Source organism: Podarcis raffonei, chromosome 3 (assembly GCF_027172205.1).
Source record: "Podarcis raffonei isolate rPodRaf1 chromosome 3, rPodRaf1.pri, whole genome shotgun sequence".
In the NCBI taxonomy this organism is placed as follows: Eukaryota; Metazoa; Chordata; class Lepidosauria; order Squamata; family Lacertidae; genus Podarcis; species Podarcis raffonei.
Window position 1 is genome coordinate 75,613,129 of NC_070604.1, and position 26,874 is coordinate 75,640,002.

Consider the following 26,874-nt stretch of genomic DNA (forward strand, 5'->3'; position numbering starts at 1 on the left):
AGTTCTTTAAAAGTCAAATTAATGTGCTTTTCAATACAGCAGCAAAACAGGCACTTGGTTCCAAAAAGTCGTAAAATGTTTCTATATTATTTGTATAGAAACACAAAGATTGCTGGCTAAAGCATGTGGAAGCATCTAGCACAGACATACTTTCTGGCCAGATTCACATGGTGGAAGAGAATGAACAAAGGTATCCTGTCCTCCCAAGGTGAAGGGGCATGACCTAGTTAGGTCTGGCAGGACTTCTTAATCTGTGGTCTTAACCCCTTCATGCATTAACTAGAGCTAAGCATGCTGGTTATATGAGGCTGATATTTATCCCACAGTTGCTGTTGCAGTAGCTAGAAAACTGAAGCTAGTGTGATAAATACACAATATTATCACAAGAAAGTGCAAAGTGCAGCAAAGACAGCTTGTAATTGTGTCAATGAAAGCAGCAGAATTCAGTTAAGTGGTGAAGATTTTTTTGTCCCATTCTTCTGTGGGTGCATTTACATAAAATGTGGCACTGGGGGAAGTGGAATAGGTCTTTGATTACCTCTGGGAGATGCAAATCTGCCCCAAGACATGGTCTCCACATCTATTTTCATTGCCAGAACTCAACCACAAAATCTATGGAGTGAGAATACACGGAAATATCCCTGAAAAGAGCCCATTCCATTCCCTGCTAAGTAATAACAGAATGTTTCTACTCAGATAAGAGGGAAGTTTTCTAAAGGAGGTAGTAGAGTGTTCCCCCCCCCAGGACATATTTTTCTAGGGGTTGAAGAGTGGGTTGCTCGTTAACAGAAGCTACAGGAGTCAGCAGCAACATCTTTCTGAAAGAAGAATACCAAAAAAACAAAACAAAACAAGGGAAGTTTGCCAAAGTCTGAGAGAGAGTTTGGCCTTTCCTCCTGTATTCTGTTAAGAGAAGGGATTGAACACCAGCAGCAGCAGCTGCTGCAGAGGCCGCAGACCAGACTGTTGTACTGAGACCTTGGCTTAGTAACTTGGCAAGTGAATCCAGGAAAACATGAGAAGGAAAGTGCAAGGAAAGGAATCGGGGAGAAGGAGGGTGCTATGTTCCTCCGTCGGAGTCTGACACAAACTGTCATCTACTGATGGTACAGATGCTTTATTCTCTTCCCCTGATACACATGCACACAGAGTGTGTGTGTGCTTCTCCTCCAGCTGCTGGGGATTCCACAGAGCAGAGTGTTGTAGGCCAGGGGAGAGAGTGGTGTTGGCTGAGGAAAAGTGGCTTATTTTCCCTCAATCTGTCTCTGTCTGTCTGTCTGTCTGTCTGTCTGTCTCTCTCTCTCTCTCTCTCTCTCTCTCTCTCACACACACACACACACACACAGAGAGAGAGAGAGAGAGAGAGAGAGAGATCCTCCAGGTAGCAATGGGGGAGAAATTTGACTCAGCTGCCATTGAATGATGAACTTCCCTAATTCACACCTTCTAAAACAATATGCAAACCAAAACACAGGCATCCTTTGAAATTTGCACTTCTCTGAAATTTGCAATGCAGTTCTGCAAACAATGAATGTGTACCAAAATGTATATGCCAGTGTGATGTGTGCATGTGAATGTCTGTGAAAAATTACACAAAAAATGTCCTATATTAAGAGAAATGGCTTTGAACAATGTATATATTACACAAAATATATACTGGAGCTTTTGCAGATTTGTTTTCTGTGCATTGCATCTCAGGCAAGGAGAGTGCAAGGAAATAGATGGTTTTGAGAGGGAGGGGGAAAATGCATCCACAGAAGGTGACAGAAAAAGGGGGGAAACAGTCAGAAAGGGAGAGGAGACTCAGTTTGCCAGGAAAGGAGAATCTTAGCTAATGGTAATTAAATTAATAAGCAACTCATATGTGTGTCTACTCAGAAATAAGGTCTATTTGTTTGAATAAAACTTACTCTCATGTAAGTGTGCACAGGACTGCAACTTCAATATTTCAATGTTTATTTGGAGTGGAAATGGCTTAGTAGCTTTAAAAAGAAATAAGTAAAATGCTAGGACCTCACAAATTTAATTTTTTTAAAAAAGAAATACTTTTTTAATGGAACCACAACTACACATTACTTCAGTGTGGGAGAATCTGGGAAATTAACTCAAACTACACCCCACAGAGGGTCAACAGGGAACTGCCAGCTACATTAGGTTCTGAGGCTGCTGAATTTCCCCCAAACTTCTTGTTCATTTTTATTTCTGGCAAGCTGACAAAAGAAGGGGGCAAGAGCTACCAAGGGACGAAATAAAATGGCAGGGAAGGTGACACAAGGCAGAAGAAAGTGAGCAAAAGGAGAAGGAAGGTGAGCAGGAGACAAAAAAAGACAACACCAATAGGGGAAAGGAAGCAAAGGAAGGTGAGGGGAAGAAAAGAAAGAAAAGGAATATGTGAGAATGTAAAGAAGCAAAGAGGAAAAGCTAAGGAGTGGGACAAAGAGTAAAGAAGTAACGTGGTTTGAGGGGTGGGATCCTGCACCCAAGGGCCCCCAGAAACCTGGAGCCAGCTAGAAAGTAAACAAACCCACTTACTCATCTCAGAGGCTGTGGCCTCTGAACCATTTTATTTTTTCTATATTAGAAGTAAGTAGTTCTTTTAAAAAGACATATTCTGTTGAATATATTCCAATTAATATACTGATTTCATTGTAAAAAAAATAATCTGTCTGGAAATGAACACCAAGGCATATCTAATTTGTTACATACTCCAGCAAACTGCTGAACTTCACTCTGTTTCTGTATATAATCTTTTCTCTGTTCCTGAAGATGATACCATTATGTTGCTATTAAATTTCAGAAATAGTTCTTCATATCATGAAATTCTGTCATTCCCACTGTTTCTTGGCAGAAAGAAATGGTTTCTACTGGCACTCCAGCTACTAAACAGGTTTTCTTGGAAGTCATCTTGTCTGGTTGTCACATGTGGGCATGCACACGATAAAGCTTAATAGCATTCCCTTAAAAATATAAATTCCACATTCAGAAGTATCACATGATACATCCTTCATTGGATTGTGTCACTTCAGAATGCAGTTGTGGGATTGAATGCTTGACTTGAACACTTGAACCACACACAGAAAGCTAGTACATCAGGCAGAAAGTAAGACTTGACTATTTCTGCCTAATAATCCAGCTATTCAAAGTCAGTCATGCAATCCCCATCTGCATTCTGACATGCTAAGAAGCTTGTCTTCTTCTTCTTTGGCGATCACTCGTAGCAGAGTAAGATTGTCTTCCATAAACACAGTTTTAACAATGAGTCTGTAAGTGACTGTGGAGGCCAATGCTGGATCTACACATCCTTCCACAGTGGGGACATGGGCTTCTGGGCTGGAGTTGATCACGGTGTGGATTTGCCAAGCATGCCTTCCTGCTAGCACGTTTCTCCCTTGCGTCCTGAATTCGAGTGTCTTCAAAGCCCATGACACCTTTGGTAAAGGCTGTTCTCCAACTGGAGCTCTCGCAGGCCAGTGTTTCCCAGTTGTCAGTTTTTATACTACATTTTTTTAGATTTGCCTTGAGACAGTCTTTAAATGTCTTTTGTTGACCACCAGCATTACGCTTTCCATTTTTAAGTTTGGAATAGAGCAGTTGCTTTGGAAGACGATCATCAAGCATCCACACAACATGACCAGTCCAACGAAGTTGATGTCGAAGAATCATTGCTTTGTACCATCATGTGATGTTACTGATGAGAAATTTGGTTCTGAGAAATGCAAATAATTGTGATGCAACCTCCAGAGGCGGAGCATATGCCCGGGGCGGGAGCATGGGGCGTGCCCCCAAGGAGGGTGGGGCACGAAGGGTGCCCTCCCATGCGCTACAGTTCAGGGGAGGGGAGGGGCGGGGAAGCTCTTGTTCACTCTCCCCCTGCTCTCCACTACCAGGTCAGACATAACCCAGCGATGGAGCTACTACAGCTGGGCACGAGGCACCAACGGCAAGGAAGGTGGGCGGCAGTATTGCTGCTGATACTCATGCTTTCTGCCACCAGGTCAAACCTGACCCGGCAATGGAGCTGCTGCAGCCGGATGCACCTCGCCATGGCTGAGGAGGGCTGCTCTCTACCGCCAGGTCAGAAGAGGTGCTGCTGCCGGGCGTGCTGCAGCCAAGGAAGGTGGGCAGCAGCACTGCCATCCACATGCCTGCTCTTCTCCCCTGGTTCAGGGCACAAGCGCTACAGCCAAGGCACAGTACCTTCTGGTGCAGAGCCAGGCTCTGATGAAGGAGTCTGCCACATTTTTAAAACACATATTTTTGCCATTTTGTCACCCCGCCCCCCACGGCACCCCCCTTCCTACGTCACTGGCAACCTCTGTTCCCAATGAAGGCAACACTGGGTGATTTACACCACTTTGCTGGAACTGAGAAAAGGATGTAACCTTTGCCACCATCACCCGGGAGTAAGTCCCATTGCAGGCAATGAGATTTACTTTTAACTACATGCACTTAGGATTGCAGATAGCGCTGTGGTCTAAACCACAGAGCCTAGGGCTTGCTGATCAGAAGGTTGGCGGTTCGAATCCCTGCGACAGAGTGAGCTCCCGTTGCTCGGTCCCTGCTCCTGCCAACCTAGCAGTTGGAAAGCACAGCAGTGCAAGTAGATAAATAGGTACCGCTCCGGCGGGAAGGTAAACGACGTTTCTGTGCGCTGCTCTGGTTTGCCAGAAGCAGCTTAGTCATGCTGGCCACATGACCCGGAAGCTGTACACCAGCTCCCTCGGCCAGTAAAGCGAGATGAGCACCGCAACCCCAGAGTCATCCATGACTGGACCTAATGGTCAGAGGTCCCTTTACCTTTAGGATTGCACCACCTTGAGTTTGCCATCCCTCTTGACTGATGCTGCTTTCTAAGGTTGAAATTTGGGATGTTCAGTATGAAATAAGATTCTGGGATTCTAAATTGCCTCAGCTGTATCCTAGTGCTCAGAAGTGAAGTGATGGAACACATGGCAAAGAAACTGAATTCTATATTTTTAAATTAATAGGGCAAGTCTGGTGTTAGGTCATAAGCTGTGCATGAAATGCCATTTGTGTGGGTGGCAGAGCTGGTTAAGGAATTAAGCACTTTAGAATGACTCCTGTAACATTACAGTTGTTGCCCTTGAAAGAGGAAAATTACAGTCCCTTCCAGGCTGTTGCCATTTTGCAGGTGAGAGTCAATCATGCGCTGGCCAATTAGGGTTGCGTGATGAAAGTGAGTTTGGCACTCTTGCAATCTTGCGCAACACACCTGCTCTCCCTGCCAAAAAAATAAAAATAAAAAACCAGCCTTTTGCCATCAGGAAAATGCACTAGAAATTGTGGGAGAACCATAACTTGACAAGTAATTCTTGCACAATTGAATCAGAAGGAGTGTTCAATAACCGGTGGACATCGTGAAAACAAATCAGGATGAATGTTCAGTTGGTCTAGAAGAGCCCTACATGAACTGGGTTTCTGCTTCACACTTCCATAGACCAAAAAACCTTGTCCACTTATGTTTTTTCCTCCTCTTGAAAAGATGTGCATTTTGTCCTCTGGATACATTGCACTTTCACCAATAGATTTGGCACAAACCCCAGCTAGAGACTCAGAAACCTAGACCGCAGTAACAGTGCTGTGTAAGACAATTCCCACCCCCCACTTGCAATATAATGGGGAACAATTTCAATGCCAAGAATACATATTCTGGAGTAAGGTAAGGTTTTATTCTGAAGCATGGTGCAGTGACAGAACCATGGCAATGTGACATCAGGTGATTGACACATGGAGAGCCCCACCAACCTTGAACTGTGAAGCATAGGGCAGATTGTTATCTGTTCCCCCAGGCAGGTCAGTTTTCCCCCAGCCCTCATCTACACATACCCTTGCCCAATTTTCTCATCTGTTTCTTCCTCCATTTTCCTGTGCGACATTTTCTTCTGAAGAACTGGATGAAAGAGCTGGAGAATGCCATCCTCAAAATGGTCATGTAGAATGCAGCAGCATAAATGGGAAAAAAGAGGGACTGTGTGAGTGGAATTCAACTGCACACTGACAAATTCAGGTTGTGTAGTTAAAGTGGATTTGGAACTCTTGCACAACAAACCTTTCATTCCTCACCACCACACCATCAAAGCCATTGACTTTTTGCAAATTATTGGGCAAATGCACTGGAAAGTCTGGGATAACAACTGTTTGACATGATGTCATATTGCCACCCCGTAAAGCAATGTTCTTCGTGAATGCTCAATAAACAACAGAGGTCATATAGCCTCCCCACAAACTTTTTGCAAACAAATCAGGACGAATGAGCAATAAACAGGTTGTCTGGAAATGACCTACAAAGAGAGCCAACTTCATCATTGGTATTTCAAAGGTTCTATTTATCCACCACAATGGGTAGTAAAAAAATACTGACAAATTCATTCTGCAAAATCCTTGAGCAGCTCTCTTTTACATATAATAGAACTCAGATGAAGTGCCTGCCTTATTCTTCCCAAGCATGTGAATCAGTCAAAACTATTTGCTCCTGATTTGTACAACATTCCTGGTAATGTGATTGTTAGCTTCTTCCCTTTTCTTAAAACTGAGCCAACTTGGTTGTAGAAAACCACTGAAGAAAACCATTATTATTATTTTTAAAAACTTGATTGTTCTCAATAAATTAGTGAAGAGTTATCAAAAAGTTGCTTTTTAATGGATGCACTGTTTCATTATTGATAAATCATGGTATAAACTAGTGGTCCTGAACCCCTGGCCTACCTGACAGGAAGTCAGTATGTTGAGTCCCCGGTCCAGGGTCAATCCACATGTCCGAAGTACAGTCCCACAGAGATCCTGGAGCATCCAAGCTAGGGTCTATCAACGGGGGTAGTTGAACAGACACAGCCCTTCAGCTCTGCTTCCCTTTTATACTTTGCATGCTGAATGCAGCATCTGGGCTTGATGAGCATCTGGGCCTTCACCTGTCCCAAGCCTAGTTCAGCTGAGGAATCACACACCTCCTCCCAGAACTGGAAAGCCCCACCTGGCCAGCTAGGGTGCTTGCCTGCCTCAAGCTCATGGAGCGCCCCGTCCACTGCCCCCTATGTCTCAGAGCCCATTGTGTTCATGGAGATGGGGCCCCTCTGGCTATGGTGATGGGTCACCCTGTGAGTGCTGACCACACCCACCTCTCCTTCCCCATTCCCAGCTTGCCCCAGTGTGTCCCAGTCCTGGCTACACAGCTCCCCGGGCTCCTCCTCCTTATCCTCATTGTCCTGCCAGTTCATGACACTACTGTAGACCAGACCAGATGAAGCAAAACAAGGAGCATTTTTATAGGTTTCTGCCTGAGGTTGTTTGTAAACTCCAGTCATTTCCCCCTGCTTTAAAATTGTGAATCAAACTTCCTATCAAACAGGAACGTCTTAGCTTTATTCTTTAGCAACCTAATTTTCATTCCCTGTGCAAAATATATTTGTAGATATAAAGTCAAAATTACATGGAGAAACGGCAGGCTGCATATACAAAAATGCTGTTATCAAAACCTTTACTGCAAAGTATTAGGGAAAGGAGACAGCCTTTGAAGACATATTCTGTTTTAATACCCAGATTGCCTATCAGTTTAAGGCATATATTAGGTTGGGCTGTGTATTGGATTTAGCCAAATCCCAAACCAAACTGATCCAATTTGTGCTGATTTGTGCCCTGTCCTGGTTAGATTGAAGCAGCTACAAATCACTACAGAGTAGATTGGGTTGTCCTGAGTTCACTAGTAATGATTGGTGCTGATCTGTAGCTCAAGCAGTCTCCCAGAAAGCCGGTCTCCAAACTGTTGCAATTAGTAACCGCAACAGCATATAAGGAGAACAGCAGAGTGAGGACAGGCAAGCGGTCTAGAATGATCACACCCCAATCGGCACTCTCCAATCACAGTGCTTGCAGGCAGGAGCTGGACTTTGCTTACTTGGAGTTGCAGGGCTAGCCTAGAACACTGCCACCCCACCCAACATTCTCTGGGTTTCATTTCTTAGATATTCTGGCTGATGGGCACAATCATTTTCCTGAAGCTCCGTCCCTTTTAAATTTCTGTACTAATGATACATAAAACATTCCTTTTTTACAATACAGTGTGCTCACATCTCGCTTGCAGGACATTCCCATGGTTGGTCAATGTGAGTAGAGGATGCTGAACACATTTGAGTCTTTGTCTAAACTCTGTGGGCCCTTCTTATGTTCATATGTCATATTCTATGTTCTACATTGATGGTGCTCTTTAACTTATAGTTTCTAATAGGACACACTCTCTTGCTTGGTGCTGAAGAGTGAATACTGAGCAAAACAAGTGCTGGCTATGAGAAAAATAATCAGTGAGGAAAATCAGCGGAGGATTCAGTGTCAATTCGCTAGGAAGCTTTTCAGATTTCTGCCTCCTTCCAAGGAAGCCCTCAAATTGAAGTGATACTGTAGGTGGGACAGATTGGGGAAAGCTAAGACAACTTCCCCATTGAGAGCTACCCAATGGTTTCATGGAAAATAGTAGAAAGGCTTGTTTAAGAAGCGATAGGTATAGGAAGATGGGAGGAAGCACTTTGGGAGCTCTGGCTATCAATTCTTGGGTTATGCTTTGAAGTTTTGGTCTCAGAAATTTGCAAGTGCCCCCCCTTCCAATCCATACAATGGAGGATTACTTTTGAAAAGAAATGTATATGCACGTGGGTGTTATGCTTCAGAAATCTTAAATCTCCCAGTCCATTCCACCTCTCAAATGCATTCTGTGCAGATTCCATTATAACTTTACAAGGTGCTTACAACTATTCTGGGTGCCATATAACCAGTGAATAACAAAGGCTGACCTTTCCACTTCCCACTATCATAGCCACTTCCTTTATGAATCTACTAATAAGTACTGCCTCTCGAAAGCGATCGGGCTTGAATGTCTTGTGGAATAACATTTGGAAAAGGAGGTTTTCCTCCAATTCAATTCATGACTTTTAGTAATGTGGAACAACACGTTTTGGTGCATACTACATTAGACCTTTTGCTTTTTATGATATTCTTAAGCAAAATATGAAACAGCTGTCGTCTAATGCCAGCTGGCAAGTGTGCAAGCCGTGTGAATGGAAGAAGGGGGTTCTTTTTCCTCACACGAACCAGACAATTATGGAAACTGTGAGGCTACGGGAAAGCATTAGCAGGTGACATAAAACATTTATTTGATTTACTTGGTTCTTTGTGGTGCAGCTCCAAAGTCATTCTGTCCAGTTCCAGTTATAGCATTTTTAAACTACAAAGGTTTGAGAACCACAATAGCAATTAATGATATAAAGAGCTGGTATTCACTGCTCTTCCTACGGGAATATTTCTGGCAAACACTTAATAGATTTCAACACTTGTTACTCTGACCTTTGGAACAGCAGCACAAAGTCAGTAGGTCCATTCCTATATCCTTCTCCCCACCCTTTTGTAATTAGGATGTCTTACTTCTTCATTTTTATCCTTACTTGTCGCAAAATGACATCCTTGCTTTGTTTAGTGCCGATATAACACCCAAAAGGCACATTCAGGCTTTCTTGTAAAACTACACAGAGCCAGAATTAGGTGACCAGGTTCTGGGATAAAGGACAACTGAGCCTTCATAATTCAAGGAAGAAACTTGGCAGAAGGGGGGGAGGGAAAGAGAGGTTCTAGTGCACTGGCTGAGAGCTGGCTAGCTGCAGACCAAATCAGATCAGCAGATGTCTTCTCCAGTTGAAATTACCATCAGCAAATGCAGAAGCACATTCACCAACATAACCACATAAGGCATGTACATATTCATGTTCATACATAGCAGTCATATGCACATATATGCACATGTTCACATTAATATATGTGCATGTATGTCGGCACATTCACACACACCTATACACTCACTCACATATGCAGGATGCCATGAAGTGGTAGATACAGTCACACACATTAAAACATGCAGACATTTGTATCCACATGAACATACATAGCAGAGTGCACTTGCACACATACACAGAGAGAGTGGGGGGAGGGGAGAGAAGCTAAAAGCCCAAAGAAAATAAAGATGTGTATGATTTGGGTACAGTGTATGTGTATGTGTTGAGATTCGTGCATTAAGGGGGTTGGACTAGATGACTGAGGGTCATCTACTATTATGAGATTCCATGACTTCATACACACTTTCTCTAACTCTGCAAATAATGTATTAAACAGTCTATTCAAATGTCTAGTCAGTTCTGTTCTCAACTGCACAACTTATGGCCTCTGGGAGCCTTTTATGCAGCCTGCAAATTCTGGATCTCATCCTGAAAAATCTCAACTTTCATCATTACACACACAGAGAGAGAGAGAGAGACAGAGAGAGAGAGAGAGAGAGAGAGAGAGAGAGAGAGAGAGAGAGAGAGTATCCCTGACTGTTAGGTCCAGTCGTGGACAACTCTGGGGTTGCACACTCATCTATTATTTTGCAATCACTCGTAGCCGAGAAAGATTGTCTTCCATGAACACAGTCTTAACAGTGAGTCCATAAGTGACTGTGGAGGTATGTATGTATATATATATGTGTGTGTGTGTGTGTGTGTGTGTGTGTGTGTGCCCTTGTGGTTTTAAATGTAAGCTTGAAAATTTCTGCGATGATGAATAAAAAATGTAAAGGATTGGAAATGAAGAAGCAAGTACAGTGGTGTCTCTGGTTACGTACTAAATTCATTCCGGAGGTCCGTTCTTAACCTGAAACTGTTCTTAACCTGAAGCACCACTTTAGCTAATGGGGCATCCCACTGCTGCCACACCAACAGAGCACGATTTCTGTTCCCATCCTGAAGCAAAGTTCTGAACCCAAGGTACTATTTCTGAGTTAGCGGAGTCTGTAACCTGAAGCATATGTACGGAGTTAAGTTCTTCACATTATAATGTGACAGTTTGATAGTAACAAAGTTGTAGAACAACAAGTTCAGCTTGTCCACAGACAGTGTTTGACACTGGCTTGTAGAAATTGTGGCCGGGATTTCCCTAACATTGTACAATGCGCTTTCCCCCTCTCCTCCCCCTGAGCCACCCACCCCCACTACCTTTCCCCATTCTAGGCATGCATGCAAATATATCTGTACCAGGGCAATGGCACCTTTCCTTAAAAATAATAATAATCCCTAGCAGTGCACTAGAGCAAATATTACCAACCCTTATTTATCATGTTTCACAATAGGGGAAATGGAGGTTTGTACTTGGGTGTGTTTGCATGGGTGGTGATATCCATTTCCATTTGTTGCTTTACAAAATAATAATAATACTGTCATCTTGCACAAGGGCAATAAAGAGTCCTGTATTTTATTTTGGTGTTGGGGTTACCATAACCAAAATGGCCGGGCTATGGAGGGGAGGAGCAAACCAAAATAATCATGTGGCCATAGAAATTAGCCACTAAAATGTCACACACAACGAATTGCTCACTCCTGAAATGTGCTGGTATATACAGTGGTACCTCGGGTTACATACGCTTCAGGTTAAATACGCTTCAGGTTACAGCCTCCGCTAACCCAGAAATACTGCTTCAGGTTAAGAACTTTGCTTCAGGATGAGAACAGAAATTGTGCTCTGGCGGCGCGGCAGCAGGAGGAGGCCCCATTAGCTAAAGTGGTGCTTCAGGTTAAGAACAGTTTCAAGTTAAGTACAGACCTCCAGAACGAATTAAGTACTTAACCCGAGGTACCACTGTAATGGGTTGTTTTTCTACTTACGTTTTCTACCAAAAGGGGGAATCTGAATTGAGGGGGAATCCAGATTAAATGTAAAACAAAATAAAAATGGTCTGGCATTTGATAACAGTGTTATGTGGACACTGTGAAACATCTCAGCACCAATTCCACAATAAACTCCCCTCTGAAAGCTCCCTAAAACAACCCAGTAGACCAGATAGTTGGAGATGAGATTTGGGGACACTCCCATATGTAGGAAAACAAGACTTTCAAAAAAGGAACATTCCTAGGAGTTCCTGATTACCAAGAGAACTGAGAGCAAGAAAACAGAGATTTCCAAATTATTTTCTATGAACAGATTAAAGTTTTATACAGTCCCCACTCCCTGGTTCTTATAATGAACACAAAGATACAGCAAAGTAATTCTTTCAACTGTGACTAGGTTTGCCATTTTTCAATGGCAGGGTTTCTGGGCCTTTAACAGCAACACAACAGGTAGAATTTCAATAGGTATGGCTCTATGTCAGGCAGGGAGGATCTTCTACATATATGCTTTTTGTGTAGCTAGCAAAAGCAATGCAGCCCTGCAAAAAAGGGGGGCACTTAATAACCTACTTATGTTCACAATTTGATGTCGTAACCCCACTCCACCCCACCCACAAAAAGCTACCATATACCCCAATTAGTTGGCTCATGCATTAAAACATATATATATATATATATATATATATATATATATATATATCACCAAAAATTGGCTTATTCATATTCTCTCTTTCTCTCTCTCTCACCTGGGATGGGACACTCCAATGCCAAGTTTTGAGTCTGGAGGAAAGAAAGAAAGAAAGAAAGAAAGAAAGAAAGAAAGAAAGAAAGATGCAGCCAAGCTTGCGATCCCTTGAAAACGAGAAGACAGGGTGGTTGTTATAATGGAAAGGTTGGCATGCCTTCAACAACTGCATGACTGCCCAAAAGTTGGTGTGGCTGTGCGTTGAAAGAATGCCTGCCAATTTGCACTCTTTTCAAATAAGGTAAACTCATGGTAAATCGTTTGACTGGGATCCGTTTTATATTCTTAAAGCACCACACACACACACACACACACACACACACACACACACACACCCCCTCCAACACCCTCCACTTGCATAAAAATTCAGAACAAATAATATAAAAAATGTTTCGTTTTTTCAGATATATTTTTTTAAGCAGAAGTGTGGGGGGGGGGGAGCGGTTGGAAGTCATGGTTTAATGCGACATCTGAAATTACTTTTCCTGATCCTCAGACATTACCTTTTCCAGAAGAGAGGAAGTGCTGTTCCCTCAAGATAGTGGAACAGAGGTCTAAATATAACCAGACCCACAGACCTGGGATTGGCTTCTCAACACCAGAGGCTTACAACAGTATTGGGGCTGCTGCTGCTGCTGCAACATTAGCAGCCTGAACAGGAGGAGGGAAGTGGTTGGGTGGAGGGGTTGTCTTCCAAGAGGACTCCCATTATTTGCTTAGCTATTTGCTGTTAAAAACCCAATAGCAATAGCACTGAGGTTGAGGGGTCATTCATTCATTCATTGAATTTATATACCGCCCTATACCTGAAGGAAAGAGGCGGTCTTTGAGGCATTGCAGTTCTGAGCCGTTTAAGGCTTTATAGGTCAAAACCAGCACTTTGAATTGTTGCCTGGTCTCTGGCCATCTTGGTTGTGAGTCCTTTTTCCACCTGGCCTGGGAGGGTAGGGCCCTGACAGACTCCAACTACAAAACCTGAGGCTGCTGAATAGGCCAGAGGCCATCTCAACCATGAGTCCTATAAGACCTGCTCCATCCTTTTTCCACCTGGCCTGGGAGGTTGGGGTCCTGACTGACTCTAGCTACAAAAGCTGAAGCTGCTGAACAGACTCTTGGACTACATATTGCTTGGGGGGGGGTTGTTTGCAGGGAGATGTTGCTGTTATTGGTATTATTGTTTATCGGTTTTTTAAAAATCTTTGTAATGATTTATGTGGAAATTGTTCACTTTGCTTTTTGTTCAGTTGTATTTTTTGATGTTTCATTTATTGACAAGACAAAATTAAGGGGTTTTTTTTGCAGTGAGGGGATTGTTGGGATGAGGCTAACTAAAGTTGCTCCTTTCTTCTGTAGTAAAATGCTGCATGTATCTCCTTCTGTCCAATTTTTGAAATGTTCTTCAGGATTCACAATTCTTTCTGTCAGTTTCAGCTTTATTGGTAAGCAATATTTTAAATATAAGTAAAAATTGCAGCACCTAGTTGTGCTTGCTTGGTCAAAGCACCAACAATGCAGCAAGAGCTCCCCTGCAAACTTTGCAGTTTGTTGCCAGTTGGCCAAAATAACTTGAGTTGTGCTCATTTGTAAAAAAAGACTTTACAATTCCTTGTTCATTATATATGAGTAACACTGTTTCTCAGGTTAACCAGTAATTCCAATTTGACAACACCTTTTGCCAGAAAAGTCCCATTCACACCCACACCCCCATTCCCTGCACTCAATAACATCCCCATTTTCATTAACTGAACAGTTGCTGTACACTTATGAGGGGTGCATGTTCTCTGTGTTGAATACAGCATCAAGAGATGTCCGGCATCATGTATGAAGACATCACAAAGCTTAAATCACCACTTTCACATTGCCCAATGTCACCTCAAATGCACTCATTTTCAGTGGAGGATTTTATATGGCTGTGAGTTATAATATTGGATTCCGGGGGCAAGAACATATTTGTCCATTGCAGCAAAAGTGACACACTTTGAATCCTAACAGATTCTCCAAGGAATGTTGATGAGTCAACTTATCAAGTAATGCACAATTCTCAGAATTTTGAATTAAACCAGAGCCTCAGGAATGATTCACCTCTCCTGGTGGAGTGGCCAGCTGGGTAGTTTTAAACTACCTATACTGGATTTTCTATCACCCCCATCTCCTTATTCCCCTGGTAAGTGGGTCAAAATTTATATGCTCCCTTTATGGGACAGTTGATGCTGGGGGGGGGAATAAACCCAGTTTCCTCATGGTTGGCTTCTGTTCCATGTCTCTTAGTATAAGAAGGGAAGCAAGACTCCTGTTGGCTGCATTGCCTTGCACCACTGATGTAAAGAAATGTCCAATTATTTTTCCCTATCACAATCTGTAATAAACTGTCTCAGAAGTGTGCTTTGGGGAAGGTAGTAAGCTCCTGACATGGGGGCTTCCCAGGTTCCCAGGTCAGCAATGTACATCCAATGCAGGCTTCACACAGATATCTGAGAACAGGACGCTGGACTAGATGGGCTAGTGACCTGATCTAGCAAGCTGTTCTCATGTTCTTGTTGTTGTTGTTGTTGTTTAGTCGACCCCATGGACCAGAGCACGCCAGGCACTTCTGTCTCCCACTGCCTCCTGCATGTTCTTATGCTTATCTGCAAAAGACTTAAGGCCCAATGCATCCACACTGCCAGCCGTGCGGAGTGGCTGCTATATATAGCAAGCCATTTGTGTAATTTGAACCATGATATTGCCAACAACAACAAAAGAGTTGGTTTGTGCTCCTGTGATTAAAAATGGCTGGGTTGCATTTGGGAGTGCTTAAACAAACAGTTTGCCACTTGGCTCTTCCTCTGCATAGAGCTCAGACGGATGCAGCATAGGCTAGGAGTATGTAAACATTCCAAACACTTTCAGTTATGTTTAAATGTGTCCTAATCACATGCATCGGGTCGATTCATATGTAGTGTCAGAATGATATCAATCAGTGGTCTGGGGTGGTGTACTCAGAGGGCAGAGTTCAGGGGCAGAGTACATGTTTGCGTGCAAAATGCTCAGTCTCTGACACCTGAAGGTTAAAATGAATGAATGAATGAATGAATGAATGTCCAGTGGCACCTTAGAGACCAACTAAGTTTGTTCTGGGTATAAGTTTTTGTGTGCATGCACACTTCTTCAGATACCATGAAGGAGCCTTCCCAGACCCGCTGAAAGAGGCAGTTATCAAACCACTTCTTAAAAAAACATCTTTAGATGCTGCCAATATGGCCAACTATCGCCCAGTCTCAAATCCTCCATTCTTGGGCAAGGTGATTGAGCGGGTGGTTGCTGAACAACTCCAGGCACACCTGGAAGAAGCGGACCATTTGGATCCCTTCTAGTCGGGATTCAGGTCTCATCATGGGACTGAAACTGCCTTGGTCACACTGGTCGATGATCTCCGACGGGCTAGGGACAAAGGTGAGAGCTGTTTCCTAGTTCTGCTGGATCTCTCAGCGGCTTTTGACACCATCAACCATAATATTCTTCTGGACCGTCTAGAGGGGCTGGCAGCTGGGGGCACTGTTATACAGCATTTCAGCTCCTTCCTCCTGGGCCGTGTTCAAAAAGTGGGGGAAGGATGAGTGTTCAGACCCCTGGGCTCTCACTTGTGGGGTGCCTCAGGGTTGTGTCCTCTCCCCCATGCTTTTCAACATCTACATGAAGCCACTGGGAGAGATCATCAGGGGGGTTGGACTGGGTGTTCATCAGTATGCGGATGATACCCAGCTCTACCTCTCTTTTAAATCAGAACCAGTGAAGGTCCTGTGTGAGTGTCTGGAGGCAGTTGGAGGATGGATGGCAGCTAACAGATTGAGACTGAATCCTGACAAGACAGAAGGCGGGCAGGTGTAGAGGACTCCCTGGTCCTGAATGGGGTAACTGTGCTTCAGAGCATGGGAAGTCAACCAAACATATAATAATTGGCATAAAATCTGGTCTTTGTGATTGTGTTATAATTAAGAATATTTTTAATGTGGATTTTATTGGATCGTTAAAATGGAAAACTTAATAAATATTATTTTTTTTAAAAAAAACACATAAATGCAGATGAAATTCTGTACTGGATCAGACTAAAGACCCATTTTGTCTGGCATTCTGTTTCCACTGGTGCATTTGGGAAAGCCCACAAACAGGACACAAAAGCAAGAGACCTCTACTTACCGTGTTCCCCAACTGCTGGTATTCACATGCTGTCTCTGATACTAGAAGTAATATACAGCCATCGTTTCTAGGAGCCATGGGGATAGCCTTTTCCTCTATGAATTTGTCTAAGCCCATTTTTGCTGGCTTTCACCAGTCACTACATCTTGTGGCAGCAAATCCCTGTAGTGTAAAAAAGTCCTTCCTTTTGTCAGTCCCAAATCTCCCAATGGCCATTCTGCTGCATTGGATGATCTCGGGGTTTTAGAGAAGCAGGGGAAAGTCGCTTTCTCCACACCAGGGGTCTGACTCAGTGTACGGCATATGGGGTGGGCGCATTCAAACATCGCAGGAAGTGCATGGAACATTTGCACAGAAGTGTGTCCCCTCTGTTTCAGTCCATGGTTACATCTCGAAATGCACTTGTCAGTTTGGAAAGAGATGAGAATCTTTTTTTGTAGGTCCCTGCTTTGGGTTGCACCATTTTTTTTATTTTGGCAACAGTGGGGAAACAACTCTTTGGGGCTTGTCATTTCAAGAACATGAAGCCACAGAGCTCTAAGTCGCTCTCACCCTTTTAGGAAAGCTTCCTCGCGGCTGCATCTTCAAACCAGACAGGCCAGCGAGCAAGTTTTCAGTTCCTGATTTAGAATAGCTGTGGAGGAGGAGGAGGAGGAGGAGCCTTGGCTTGGGGTCCCTGGGTACAAAGGGTGATTTTCTGCTAGCACTCTTCTTCGTGAGTCTTACAGCTCAACAGCAGATGCTACATGCAGATTCCCTTGTCCTTTGGTGGGGGGGTAGTTCACGCTCAGAAGCTGGGAGCTGCAGCACAATTGCATCAGATTCCCTTTTCCTGCTGCAGCCTTTGCATTTGAAAGCGAAGACCGTGTCTGAGAGAACACAGGCGCTTGTTCTGCTAACACAGCTACAGTCCCTGGAGTGAGGAAGTTGTAGCAGGGACTCCGTTCTGTCTGTGAGCTACAGGATAAGATTCCCATGGTAAAGATTTTTGCTGGCCTTTACTTGCCTCTCTGCCCTGCTAACACAGCAGTCTCACAGGGCAGTATAAAGCAGTCTTCAGCTCACCCCAGCTACTCAACACATAAGGAGACTGGTCCATTTCCTGCCATGGTAAATAGTGTGTGTGAGTTCTTCTTCTTCCTCAGAAATACTTTATAGAATCGTAAGGTTGAAAGGGACCTCAGAAATTATCTTTTCCAACCTCAATGCCAGATCTGGAATGCAGGATGCCATTGCACATCCCTCACATGTAAATGTAAGGTAAAGGTAAAAGGCTGCTGTACGGTTAAGTCCAGTCAAAGGCAACTATGGAGTGTGGTGTTCATCTCGTTTTCAGGCCCAGGGAGCTGGCATTTATCCATAGATAACTTTCCGGGTCATGTGGTCAGCATGACTAAACCACTTCTGGCACAATGGAACACCGTGACAGAAGCCAGAGTGCATGGAAACACTGTTTACCTTCCCACCACATTTATCTACTTGGACAGGTGTGCTTTTGAACTGCTAGGTTGGCAGGAGCTGGGACAGAGCAACGGCAGCTCACTCCGTCGTGGGGATTCGAACTGCCGACCTTCTGATTGGCAAGCCCAAGAGGCTCAGTGGTTTACACCATAGCGCCATCTGCACCCTTCCTGAAGCTGTCTACTCCACCATAAAAACAGCTTCTACTGTTAGACCAACAGTGGGTCCAAAAGTCAAGAAGGCAGTTTCTGCACGTGCTGTAGAAGAAGAAGAGTTTGATATCCCGCTTTATCACTACCCAAAGGAGTCTCAAAGCGGCTAACATTCTCCTTTCCCTTCCTCCCCCACAACAAACACTCTGTGAGGTGAGTGAGGCTGAGAGACTTCAGAGAAGTGTGACTAGCCCAAGGTCACCCAGCAGCTGCATGTGGAAGAGCAGAGGTGCGAACTCGGTTCACCAGATTACGAGTCTACCGCTCTAAACCACTATACCATACTGGCTCTCGAGGGAAGTGAGGGGCAGATGGGGCTCATCAACCTGTGAAGGTAGTGCAGAAGGAAACCTCTGATCCTAAACTCCTGCTGCCTTGCATGAGAAGAAAGGGCTAGAAGAAGAAGAAGAAGAAGAAGAAGAAGAAGAAGAAGAAGAAGAGTTTGGATTTGATATCCCGCCTTTCACTCCCTTTTAAGGAGTCTCAAAGCGGCTAACATTCTCCTTTCCCTTCCTCCCCCACAACAAACACTCTGTGAGGTGAGTGGGGCTGAGAGACTTCAAAGAAGTGTGACTGGCCCAAGGTCACCCAGCAGCTGCATGTGGAGGAGCGGAGACGCGAACCCGGTTCCCCAGATTACGAGACTACCGCTCTTAACCACTACACCACACTGGCTCACTGGCTAAGGGGGAAACCCTACACAAATCCAGAGTGGAGTCCCAAAGAAGGTTGGATGACGCCTTATACACTGTCTCCTGAAAGTCCATAACTTTGTACTCTGAATAAAATATTCACAAAGGGTAACTCTGCTGCTTTATTCTAGAGGAAAGAGCTTGTTTGTTGTGTGTGGGAATTGGGGTGGGCAGAACTGGAAGAAGGGGAATTAGAAATGAAGGTTCATATCTGGCAATGGGGAGCAAATGGGTGCCATGGTGTGAAAGGCAAAGGAAGAAGACTTCTCTCTTACTTAATACAAACCTCAGGTGGAACAAACCTAAACCTTTACAGAGGCTGCATCTGCACCATACATTTAAAGCACATGGCTTTCTCCAAAGGATTCTGGGAAATGTAGTTTGTCAGGGGTACCAAGCATTGTAGCTCTGTGGAGAGTAAATTACAGTTTCCAGGATTCACTGGGGGAAGCCATGTGCTTTAAGTGCAGACCCGCTAAGTGTCCCTATTTTCCAGGGACATCCCTGATTTAGAGAAGCCGTCCTGGTTTCTGATTTGATCCCGCTTTTCCTCAGGACATCCCTATTTTCATTGGAGAAATGTTGGAGGGTATGGAGTTATCTGACCCCCGAGCCATCTGAAGGCAATCCCGTATACGGAAGGTTTCTTTAATGTTTAATTGTGTTTTTCTACGTGTTGGAAGCTGCCCAGAGTGGACGTCCCTATTTTCATCGGAGAAATGTTGGAATGTTTGTAAATGTAGGGGGGAAGCAGAGCTCCTTGGGATTCTGTGCTCATCACCAAAAAGGTCAGTTGCAGTATAATTTTGAAAAACATGGTGCGGCTGCTGTGAGAGAAGCTGGTTTGGCTGACTGAAAGACCTTACTCGGGGCCTAATTGAAGAAAGTTCCAAGTGCAAGAAAAGTGAGGATACAGAGGGTTATGGCATGAAGTTGGGCAAGGGACTGGGAAAGAGGTGCAAAGATATAAGAAGTGACTGGCACAGGGCCTTAGGAGGGTGTTTGTACTGTTAGTTGATGTTCAGGTTAGTGCCTTAAAATGGCCCCTCACAAAACCAGGTGTTTATCCTGTTTCCATTCAAGTCAAGACTTTTACCCAGTGTACTGACTCTTGCATTGCAAACTTCAACAGATAAATTACTCCTTGAGCACTGGCACATGTTAATCTGCACACGCATTTGTGTGTATGTTCTTACCCACACAATGTGCTTCCTATGTAGGGAAACAGAGGAGTCTGAAGCAACCTTGAGACACTGTCTTCTAAAGAGCAGCTGAGCCTGAGAAGGAACGATAAGGCATCCTGAAAAATAGAAATGAGTGGTGATAGCTTAGAGGAGATTTTCTTGAAGTAGTATTGTACAGAGAAACCACTTCCTCTAGGAGGGGAAATCATTTGATTCATTTAGAGTCTGGCTCTAAGAGCACGTTTACTCTGATTGCTTCATGCTGTCAGACCATAAAATAATAAAACAAGAAAATAAATCCCTAGTAAAATATATGTTACTGTATATAGCACAGTATGCAACCGATTATGTATTGCTAAATGTATACAATGTATACATTTGTATAGAGAGAGATTTTGCAGTCTGGCAGACTCCAAGGGCGAGGAAACCACCGTAGAGAAAGAAGTGGGTATAAAGTTATATCTCCACCAGCTATATTGACTGTGCCCCACTGAAAGGGGACAACAGGCTGAATTTCAGACAGTTGGACTCCTAAATGGCTCTGCTAGGCTCACCAGATACCCCTTATTGAAGAGTACTGTCAGGGAACTGCCATCTGAGACGCAGGAGGTGAAGGGGCTCACGGAGGGTGAGAGAGACCATTCAGCTGAGGAGGGGACCAGCAGGGGGAGAAGTGGAGTTCCAAGGGAAAGTGAGTCGGAGGGAGGGCTCAGAGACACTTTAAGCGAGAACAGTGGGGAGGTTTCAGGACCTCCTATAGGGACACCCACTCCTCGCCGGAAACTGTCACGCCGAGAGTCCAGAAGACGCGTTTCCGTTAAGGAGCTTTTATGCTGGAAGAAGTTCCGTAAACGCCCACTGTCCGATTCAACGAGCGACTGATGGAGCCATGCTTAAGGAGCTCCGTCACAGACAGAGGTTTGTGGACTTAGCCAAACTCTGAGGGACTAGGATTTTACGCACAAGCAGCTCACCATCCCATCACAGCAATTGGACAGTCCCTGAAAGCAGCTTGTGCAGAGAGGCATCATGAGCAACCCAGCCGGAGCCGGGGGAGCAGGAGGAGCTGGAGAGGGTCCAAGCCTGGAAGAAAGGTACAGGGTGTTGGAAGTCCAGCTAGCACTGCAAACGGCGAGGCTAGAGGAAAGGAGGGCGCAGGATGCAGAAAAGGCAAAAGGCGCTACACTAGCAAGAAAGATGCCAGGTTTGGTGCAGAAGTTTGGGGGGGACCCCAGGAACTACCAAGCCTTTAGGACAGAGATGCAGTATGCTCTCGAACTGCAGTTTAACGACTTTCCCGACGAGGCATCGCGAGTGGCGTTTGTGATTGGCCATCTCGAAGGGGGGGCGAGAGACTGGGTTAGACCCCTGATGGCAGGGAATAGTGAAATGCTGAAGGACACGAGGAAGTTTTTTCGCGCCATGGATTTGATGTTTTCCAGCGAGATTGAACAGGGACTGGTGCGCAGACAATTGATGGCTTGCAAACAGGGTAGCCGATCGGTTCGTGAGTACTGGACTGAGTTTACAATGTTGATACATAAATTAGGGTGGGACCTATCGGCGGAACCCATTCAAATGCTCTTTGAAGAGGGGCTTTCTTCGGCGGTGAAAGACGAACTTTCCCGAGCGCCCAGGGCGAGTCTATGGACCAGCTGACCAAATCAGCGCTGACCATTGGAGCGCGCCAGGAGGCAAGAGCCTTGGAGAAGCGGGAGGGGAAAGGAGAGCGTTGGAGGGATTTCCGCATTCCAGAGATTCCAGAGCCGAGTTTCCCGCCAGGAGAGCCGATGGAAGTTGGAACAGCACGCGCGCGCGCAGTTTCAAATCCCAGTGAAGGGAGGAAGAAGGAGGAAAAGAGCGCCAAGAAATGTTATCTGTGCCAGCAGCCAGGTCACTTTGCCAGAGTCTGCCCGCAAAGAAAGGAATGGCAAGGGATGGCGGGAGCTGTTGGGGGGAAGGAGGAGGGAGTCCAGGAGCCAGTAAAAGCCAACGCCTGGCTGCCACCGTCAGGGCACTGCAGCCAGGCCAAGGAGCAGTAAAAGTGCCCACTCCGGAACCTCCAAGACCAGCCCTAGTAATAGAGGTGTTGTTAGAGCTGGCAAACAGATACCCACTAAAGACAAAGGCGCTGTTGGACTCAGGCAGCTCCTGTAATTTTATGAGTAAGGAGTTTGCAGCTGAACACCAGATACAGATACTCCCTTTAAGCAACCCCCTGCAGGTGACCACGATCGATGGGAGGGAGCTGTTGGGAGGAGAAGTTAGCCTACAGACCGTCCCAATGGTTATGAGGGTGGCCAGGCACACCGAAAGGATAGCGTTCAATGTGGCCACCCGTCATTTTGGGAATGAGCTGGCTAGCGTTGCATGACCCGCTAGTGGGCTGGCATCAGAGAGTGGTCTCCTTTGGGTCAGCACATTGCCTGGAACACTGCAGAGAAGGAAAGGTGCCAGAAGGGGCAAAAGCCTTTCTAGCAGGGACGGAAGTGGCGGACAAAGGGAAGGTGCCCAAACAATACGCTGACCTGAGCAAGGTCTTCAGCGAAAGGGAAGCAGATAAACTACCACCGCATAGAGACTTTGACTGCCAAATTAACCTGGTCCCTGGGGCCCAGCTCCCCGTGGGCAAGCTGTACGCCATGTCAGACAGGGAAATGCAGGAGTTAAGGGAGTTTATTGATAAAAACCTGAAGAGGGGCTTCATCAGAGAGTCCAGAGCGGTGGGGGGGAGCCCAGTGTTTTTTGTGGACAAAAAAAACACGGATAAACCCAGGCTTGTAGTGGACTACCGGCGGCTAAATGCCGTGTCAGAACCAGTGACTTTCCCCATGCCCAGGATTGATGACATTTTGACCAGGGTGAGGAAGGGAAAGATATTCACGAAACTGGACCTGAGAGGGGCATACAACCTGATACGAATAAGGAAAGGGGATGAATGGAAAACCACCATGTTCACCCCTTTGGGGGCTTTTGAATATCTCGTTATGCCATTCGGATTGCAATCAGGCTCCGCCTGTTTTCAATCGCTCATGAACCATGTCCTGGGACCTTTGCTCTACAAGAATTGCGTGGCCTTCCTCGATGACGTGCTGATATATTCAGAGAATGAGGAGCAGCATGTAAAGGATGTCAGGGAAGTGCTGAGCCAGCTGCAAGCAAACCAGCTGTGGGTGAAATTGGAGAAGTGTCAGTTTCACACCAAGGAGGTGGAATTCCTGGGGTACCGCTTATCAGACAAGGGATTAGCCATGGATCCAGGCAAGGTCCAGGCGGTGCTGGAATGGAAGACACCAAAAACGAAAAAGGATGTGCAAAGGTTCTTAGGGTTTGGGAACTTTTACCGTAAATTCATCAAGAACTTTGCCCACTTAACGGCTCCCATCACGGACTGTCTCAGCAGCAAGAAGAAATTCGTTTGGACGGCGGAGGCGGAGCAAGCATTTGAGGAATTGAAAAGGGCATTCGCTTCGGAAGAACAGCTCCTGCATGTGGATTTACAAAAACCCATGAGAGTGGAAACTGATGCCTCAGACCGGGCGGTGGGGGCGGTGCTGCTTCAGCCAGGGAGCAATAAGTCGGAATGGAGACCGTGTGCCTTCTTTTCGCGTAAGCTGAACAAATCCGAGAGGAACTACACCGTATATGACCGAGAACTACTCGCCATTCACGAAGCGTTCCGGAGATGGAGACATTTACTAATTGGCGCACAGCATAAGGTGCAAGTGTGTACGGACCACAAGAATTTGGAGTATTGGAGAACGGCACGAGTGCTCAACCAACGACAAGTGAGGTGGGCCCAGGAGTTCTCCAAATTCCATTTTGAAATCTGCTATGTGCCAGGTCCAGAAAACATTAGAGCGGACGCTCTCTCACGCAAACCTGAATATTTGGAGGGGGAGGGAGCGCCTGAAGAGAGACATATTATCCCAGAGGACCACTGGGTGTGTGGGGCGGCCTGGGTGGGGCAAAGAGAACTGGTAGAGGGAACGGTAAATGATGAATATGCCCAGGATAAGCTCAGAGGTTTAAGGAGAGAGGGAGAAGACCCCGGAGGTTTTGAAGAAAGAAACGGGGCATTGTATTACAAAGGGGCACTATATATACCCGAAGGGGAATTGAGGGGGAGAGTACTCAAACAGCTGCACGACAACCCCACAGCGGGGCATTTTGGGCAACACAAGACCATGTGGTTGGTGACCAGGGAGTTTTGGTGGCCCAAGGTGAGGGAGGATGTACGGGAGTATGTGAGAAGGTGTGACCAATGCCAGAGAGCCAAAGGAGAAAGGCGGGCGCCAGCGGGGTTATTAGAACCGTTACCCACACCAGAACGACCGTGGGAGGCGGTATCGATAGATTTTATGACTGATCTGCCTAAATCCCAGGGGAAAACCGCCATACTAGTCGTAGTAGACCTGTTAACTAAGATGGGTCACTTTGTAGCTTGCTCACATGCAGTCACGGCGGAAGAGACAGCGAAATTGTTTGTAGAACATATTTTTAGGCTGCATGGCGCCCCCTTGAGGGTGGTCTCCGACAGAGGGAAACAGTTCACGTCCAGATTCTGGAGGAAACTTATGAGCTTGTTGCACGTAGAGGTCAACTTTTCGACTGCCAGGCACCCTGAGACCAATGGGCAGGCGGAGAGGGCAAACGGTATCCTCCAACAATACCTGAGGTGTTATGTCAATGACAGAGAGAACGATTGGGTCGAAAAGTTGGCGCTAGCGGAATTTGCTTACAATAATGCAGAGAATGTGTCCACCGGGATGAGCCCCTTTTTTGGCTAATTATGGGTGCCACCCCAGGGCGTTTCCAGGGGGAGGAGGGGAGAGATGGAGTGTCCCGGCCGCTGAACATTTTGTAGAAGAGATGGAAGCGATCCATCGTCAACTCCAACTCAACTTAGAAAGGGCCAAAGAAGAATATAAGAGGCAGGCAGACAAGAGCAGAAGGGAAGGTGAAACCATTAGGGTGGGGAGTCAGGTCTGGCTATCAACCCAAGGGTTGCCGTTCAAGGGGGGTTGCAAGAAATTGAGACCCAAAAGATTGGGACCATTTGAGGTCATCCAACAGGTCAACCCAGTGGCTTTCAGACTCCGGTTACCGAACCACATGAAACTGCACCCAGTATTCCACAGGTCATTACTGTCACCATATAGGGGGGAAGGTGAAGGGGTATCCACACGGGGGCCAGCCATAGAAGAAAGGGAAAGCAGCAACCATGTGGCGGAAATCATCGACTCCAGGTGGAAGGGTAATCAGGTGGAGTATTTGGTCGTGTGGGAAGGGGAGCCGGAGTCGGAAAACACCTGGGTGACGGCAGAGGAGGTCCGTGACGAGATCTTGATCGAAACGTTCCACCAAAGGTTCCCCAGGAAACCTCAGCCAGTAGCGAGGTTCCGGAGGGAGTACTTTGGCACCACCGACGATGAGGAGGAACTGGAAGGATTCAGGGAATCGGAGTTGGAAAAAGGAACAGACTCCGATGAGGAGGAGTACTTGGAAACCAGAAACAGCAACAGGTGGAGGGAAGTGTTCGAAACTTCGGAAGATGAGGGAGGTTTCTTCAGGGGTTTTGCTCCCTCGCCTCCCGCAGAGGAGGGGAGGGAAGGGGGTGAAGGGGGCCCTGGAGGGGAGGTGGATGTCAGGGAACTGCCATCTGAGACGCAGGAGGTGAAGGGGCTCACGGAGGGTGAGAGAGACCATTCAGCTGAGGAGGGGACCAGCAGGGGGAGAAGTGGAGTTCCAAGGGAAAGTGAGTCGGAGGGAGGGCTCAGAGACACTTCAAGCGAGAACAGTGGGGAGGTTTCAGGACCTCCTATAGGGACACCCACTCCTCGCCGGAAACTGTCACGCCGAGAGTCCAGAAGACGCGTTTCCGTTAAGGAGCTTTTATGCTGGAAGAAGTTCCGTAAACGCCCACTGTCCGATTCAACGAGCGACTGATGGAGCCATGCTTAAGGAGCTCCGTCACAGACAGAGGTTTGTGGACTTAGCCAAACTCTGAGGGACTAGGATTTTACGCACAAGCAGCTCACCATCCCATCACAAGTACATAATTCTTTTTTATGCCAGGATGAAAGAAAACGGTTGAAATGTCCTCTCGCTGAACATCTCGCAAACTGTGGTTTTATGATGGGCCACATGATGAAAAGTCCTCTACATAAAGGAAATGAATTTCCCTTGAGTGCTGGGAACATTTCCACTCTTCTCTGCTCATAGTAGAAATTATGAAGTCCTTGGAACATACAGAGCTTCACGAAAAGGTGGCATAAGGGGTTGGCCTCTTTGGGCAGATGCCAAGGTCCAAGTGCTATGAAAGGGCCCACCATTGCCCACAGTCTCTTGCAGCCACTTGCTATCATCAATGCAGATTATATGCCTGCTCGCCCATCCAATGGCCGCCATCATTCGCTCCCCTCTCCTCTGTTTCCCAAGGCAGGTGGCGACTTTTGTACAACTACTATCTCTCTTGGTGATCACTCGTAGCTGAGTTAGATTGTCTTCCATGAAAATGAACACGGTCTTAACAGTGAGTCCAAAAGTGACTGTGGGGACCAGTTCTGGATCCACACGTCCTTCAGTGGGGGACACAGGTTTCTGGGCAAGAGTTGAGCATGGTGAAGGTTTGCCAAATGTGCCTTCCTCTTAGCAAGTTTCGTCCTGAGTTCAAGCGTCTGCAAAGTCCATGGCACCTTTGGTAAA